The 5593-nt window shown below is 37.5% G+C and overlaps 1 non-coding gene across 1 annotated transcript; it reads left to right on the top strand.

Moving 5' to 3' along the window:
* Positions 1–2940: 2940 nt before the first annotated feature.
* On the top strand, positions 2941–3079 carry LOC119934766. Its single transcript, XR_005453008.1, has one exon. It is a non-coding gene; the product is annotated as a small nucleolar RNA SNORA7 (small nucleolar RNA).
* Positions 3080–5593: the final 2514 nt, after the last annotated feature.

The raw sequence follows: 5593 nt of genomic DNA, 5'->3' as shown, positions 1-5593 counted from the left end.
AGTGGCCTAGTGGATGGAGTTCTTTGCAGAGTTCTCAGTGACCCCTTCCACTTGGATTTCTGCCCTATGAAATGCACCAGATCTGGAAAGACGGAAGAAGCATGAGTTTTCCTTCCTAAGTCTGGCCAAATTTCCTCCTGCGGTGCATATTGAAGACCCCACCAGTGGGTTTTTTTGTCACTGTTAATTTCAACTTAGCATTTCACTACAGCTATATAGAATGTTATGAGTGTCAGGATGGTAATTAAATGGCCTGCTATTGAGGGAAAATTACCAATGAAAAATAAAGGTTCTACATTGCCTGAGTTTTGGGGTCAGCAAAAGTCAAGGGTGTCAAGGAAAGAAAAGAAATTATGGATTGGGCATTGCAGTTGTCATTTAAGTTAATATTAAATTGTTCATGATGGACAGGGTGAATTGGTCAGTAAAAGAACTTCATTCAGTACAATTATGTTATGTAATTTAAAGATAAAGGACACCAATAAGATTAACAAAAAAATGACAATAATGTATATAAATTGAGCGTGCCGTTATCTAAGGGCCCTGGGCTATTAGTTAAAATGGTTTGAAATTAGTTCATTAATTGTCTGAGTAATGAACATAAAATCTTCAAAAGAGAAAACAGCCTCATTTAGAAGACACCTTTAAAATCTAGAACCCTATCTTCAAGAGTAAATGCTTTTGATGCAGTTGCGTGGCATTTAATCCACTGTCAGTATTGACACTGAAGGTACGATTTACCGAAATTATTCTCCCTCTTTTAAATCAAAAAGCAAAGGAACAGTTATGACCGGAAATGCCATATTGGCAAACATAAGTTGTCTTACAATAAGTGCCTTTAGTTCCATCACAGACACAATAGTTAATGTTTTTTCCTTAATTATGTTGTTCAGAAAAATTCAACCATAAGCTCCTTAGGGGCAGGGATCTTGTCAACCAACTCCACTCCAACTCCAACTCTGTATTGAACTCAGACAAGCCTTTAGTATATTGCTCTACACACAGTAAGCACTAAATAAATATGATTGTTGTACCATCGCCTTTCACGTGCTGAGTGATTGGAAAATATAATATCCCGAAACTTTAGCTATGAATATGTGACATCGAGGTAGTGGAATTTGGTGATATTATGAGAATGTTTTAAAATACTAGATTTTTTTGATGAATATATTATACAAAAGTGGAGCTAGGATGCTTGATTATGACTTTGATGTTGAAAGGTTAATTCTTGTTCTCCTTCCCTTCAAATATATTTAGTGAATATTTTTTCAAAAAAAAAAAAGAAATGAATACTAGCCATAGTCCTGATATGGAGTTAATGTATATAGATTCTGTGTGTATAATGTGTGAATGTTACTTTACATTTGGAAATACTGATCAGATGTGGACAATTCCCCTCCCCATCCCCCCCTCCTTACCTCCTTCCCCTCCCCACAGCACCTGCATATATGTATATATGTTTGTACATATTTATTACTCTATTTATTTTACTTGTACATATTCTATTTATTTTATTTTGTTAATATGTTTTGTTTTGTTGTCTTTCTCCCCCTTCTAGACTGTGAGCCCGCTTTTGGGTAGGGACTGTCTCTATATGTTGCCAATTTGTACTTCCCAAGCGCTTAGTACAGTGCTCTGCACACAGTAAGTGCTCAATAAATATGATTGAATGAATGAATGAATGAATGAATTCAAAGTATTCCCTGTTTTCTATTCATTATAATTGAATTATGCATTCATGCTTTTTCTCTGCAATACACTGCCATTTAATTGAATGACACACCTTAGATTTGGAGTAATTCAATTTGTTGTGTTTTCTATATTTTAAGCACCAAAGGGTTAATGTTCATCTGTAAAATATAGGAATTTCATTTTGGCATTGAATCATTACTCATTTATATGGTAGAAGATAGAAAATTAAGGAAGACCTAGCAATTTGCTATTGTATTTAAATCAATCAATCAATCGTATTTATTGAGTGCTTACTGTGTGCAGAGCACTGTACTAAGCGCTTGAGAAGTACAAGTTGGCAACATATAGAGACGGTCCCTACCCAACAGTGGGCTCACAGTCTAGAAAGGGGAGACAGAGAACAAAACAAAACATATTAACAAAATAAAATAAATAGAATAAATATGTACACATAAAATAAATAGAGTAATAAATTCGTACAAACATATATACATATATACAGGTGCTGTGGGGAGGGGAAGGAGGTAAGCAGGAAAATAATCAGAGTTCTCTTCCTGACCTTTGGAGGGGGAAATCAAATCCACAAGGGTTTGCCTGCTGGAAGAAAATAAAGAATTTATTTAAATCACAAATAGAAGGTGTTGCAATTTAGGGGATCTTATGGAGTAGATTAATATTGAAAAAATAACATTATAAAGAAATTAGTAATAATTAAGCATAATAATGTTTTCCAGACTCTCAACATACACCATGATTTTTCCTGGTGGACTTTAACTCTTCAAAGGTGAGTGGACTCAAACTGGTGACATATGTATTCAGAGGGATTCTCAGTGGAAAAAAAAAATCAAAGGTACTTACCTTTGGTAATCTTCCCCTCAACTATGATTAGTAGTCTGTAAAACTGAAAGAAGAAATGAACTGTGAAATGGATTAAGCTCTGAGAGTACCATTACCATTCAAATAGTCCCATAGACTATGGCTGTCTGCTGGATTGAGCTGCAATGACTCTATGGACTAATTTTACTTAAATCCATTATGTGTCACTCTCTCATTTTCTGATAAAGAATCAATCAATCATATTGAGTGCTTACTGTGTGCAGAGCAATGTACTGAGAAATTCGAAGACTACAAGATAACAATATTGCCCACACCATTCCTAATAATAATAATTGTGATACTTAGTACTGTGTTAGTACTTATTATGTGCCAATCACTGTGCTAGAAATTGGGGTGGATACAATGCACTCGCCCCTCTCAGGGTCACACCTGGAGAGTTTTCCAGTATCCTACTAGTCTCGGCTACAGGAGGGAGAGTCGAGCAGAGGCCTACCCATTCCAATCCTAGCTTGGACAGTGGCTAGTGAGTGGAGGGCAATCTGCTACAGGTCAAAACTCATCTGTGCTGGGCATCAGCAGCACTGCGCAGAAGGAGAAAATGGTAAACCAATTCCACATTTTTACCAAGAAAACTATCTGGATACACTGCCATAATTCATTCAATCATATTTATTGAGCGCTTACAGTGTGCAGAGCACTGTACTAAGTGCCTAATGATTGCAAATGGAGAGTGGGGCACTCTGGGAGAGATGCGTCCGTGGTGTTGCTTTGGGTCGGAAACAACTCATTCATTCATTCATTCAATCGCATTTATTGAGCGCTTACTGTGTGCAGAGCACTGTACTAAGCGCTTGGGAAGTCCAAGTCGGCAACATCTCGAGGCGGTCCCTACCCAACAGCGGGCTCACAGTCTAGAAGGGGGAGACAGACAGCAAAACAAAACATATTAACAAAATAAAATAGATATGTACAAGTAAAATAAACAGAGTAATAAATACATACAAACATATATACAGGTGCTTTGGGGAGGGGAAGGAGGTAAGGAGGGGGCTCAGTGTGGGAAGGCCTCCTGGAGGAGGTGAGCTCTCAGTAGGGCTTTGAAGGGATGGAGGATGGATGGAGGACGGGCCTGGGTTCTAATCCCACCACCTCCATTGGTCCGCTGTGTGGCCTTGGGTCTGTCACTTCACTTCTCTGGGCCTCAGTTCCCTCATCTGGAAAGTGGTGATGAAGACGGTGAGCCCCACGGGGGATGACCTGATCATCCTGGATCGCCCCCGGTGCTTAGAACGGTGCCGGGAACATAGTAAGCACTTAAATGGGGGCATTATTATTACTTTTACCCCCATTTCCCAGCTGAGGTGACTCAACAGCATAAGATAAAACAGTGCAACCATATCAGACACAGTCCTTGTCTCACATTGGTTTCCCAACCTAAGGAGAAGAGAGGACAGGTATATTTAGTCACCGTTGACAGATGAGGAAACTGAGGCACAAGAAAGTTAAGTGACTGGACCAGAATCCCTAGTGCTAGTCCTGTGCTCTTTCCCCTGAGTCAGGCTGAGACAGGCTAAATGTGAAATTTTCATTGCTAGTCAAGGGGTTACATTTCCAGCTACAGGCTCAAACACTTTCCAGCATCCTTTTTTTTTTTCCTTTTCTTTATTGAATCTCCTCAAAAGTGTAGGTGCAATTGAACTCTTCATATAACTGGCCAGTTGCAACTGCTAATTCTTCTGGGTGATCACAATGAGAGGGAAAATTCTGAGAGGGGAAATATTCCCTTAACAATTAGGATCATATTGTCTAATGTATGATAGTAAAGAATCTCCTTTCATTTATCAGCAGCCTGAAAACATTCTAATAAGCATATTTCAATTTTTTTCATTTTCCCATTATGAATCTGAAATTTGTCAGAAGGTTAAACCAAACATTCCAGCTAAGAATGCATTTACTTATGAGACTATTGTCTGGACACAGAACAAAAAAAAAAAAACATTTTCTTAGAAAAAAAATTAGGATTGGCTTTCACTTAACAAGATGCTTGGAATCGACCTTTTCAATACTCCAAGTTTTTATTTCATTTCTTGGTGATTCCTTCACCTAATTGGTTTAAGTAGTCAAATTGAAATATAATCATCCAATATATTATTTAATGTAAATTTCACTCATTCTGTCCTGCCGATGAGCTGAGGTACCAATCAGAAATAAAAAGGGGGAAAGGACACGTAAATATCAATTTATATATGTAGAAGTTTTACAGAATAGTATTAGTGAATTGGCCCCGGCACTGTCATTATGGTAATAAGAATATTTATTGGTGATTTTAACCTGTAGAAAATCTTTATTGAAATCTTTTCTGCTTACTTAATTAACCATCTTAGCACACTGACCTTACATGCACTAGGAATATACATGCTAAGAAACGGTTATTGCCCTTTATCCATCTCCAATTACTTTTCCATTTGAGGTGGGGAGAGAGAATGGAATTGGTCAGGGGATCTCAGGCAGGATAGAATACCTGATGTCTCACATGGGGCTATCAAATCAAACTCTACTGGCATAGAATAGAGAAAAGATAATTGTATTCTTTTAATAGTTTGGCTATGTAGCTCGACCATTTCATTTTGAACCCTTTTTCTTTTATTTACAAGTCATCCATGTTATGAATTTTTTAGAGTATGAATATGATGAAAGAGGCTTGTTTTATATAATGTAATGGGTTACAATTGCAAATTCCAAGGCTCCATACTTCCATGGATTTCATGCGCTTTTAGTTACTAAAGAAAAAAAACTTGCAAATAAAAGGGACAAGATGAGGTTAGCCAGTCATTTATAGTTTTTATAAGTAAAAATGCATGTGGTTTGGGACCTCAAATTTTGGAGGCCATTGCCATAATCTGAGTTTGTTCTTTCAGAGACTATGTTGAGGAATAAATAGTGAATGGAGTTATTCCAATACAATATTTTCACCAAAAACTTCATTGACTTTGTCTTCTGGGCCCCCACTGGTATTTTCCCAGTGCTGATTCTGAGGATGGGGGCTGGATTGACAGTTTATAGA

This window comes from Tachyglossus aculeatus, chromosome 1, assembly GCF_015852505.1.
Source record: "Tachyglossus aculeatus isolate mTacAcu1 chromosome 1, mTacAcu1.pri, whole genome shotgun sequence".
NCBI classification, from domain to species: Eukaryota; Metazoa; Chordata; class Mammalia; order Monotremata; family Tachyglossidae; genus Tachyglossus; species Tachyglossus aculeatus.
Note: the sequence above shows the minus strand (reverse complement) of the source record. Positions and strands in the feature narration are given on the sequence as shown.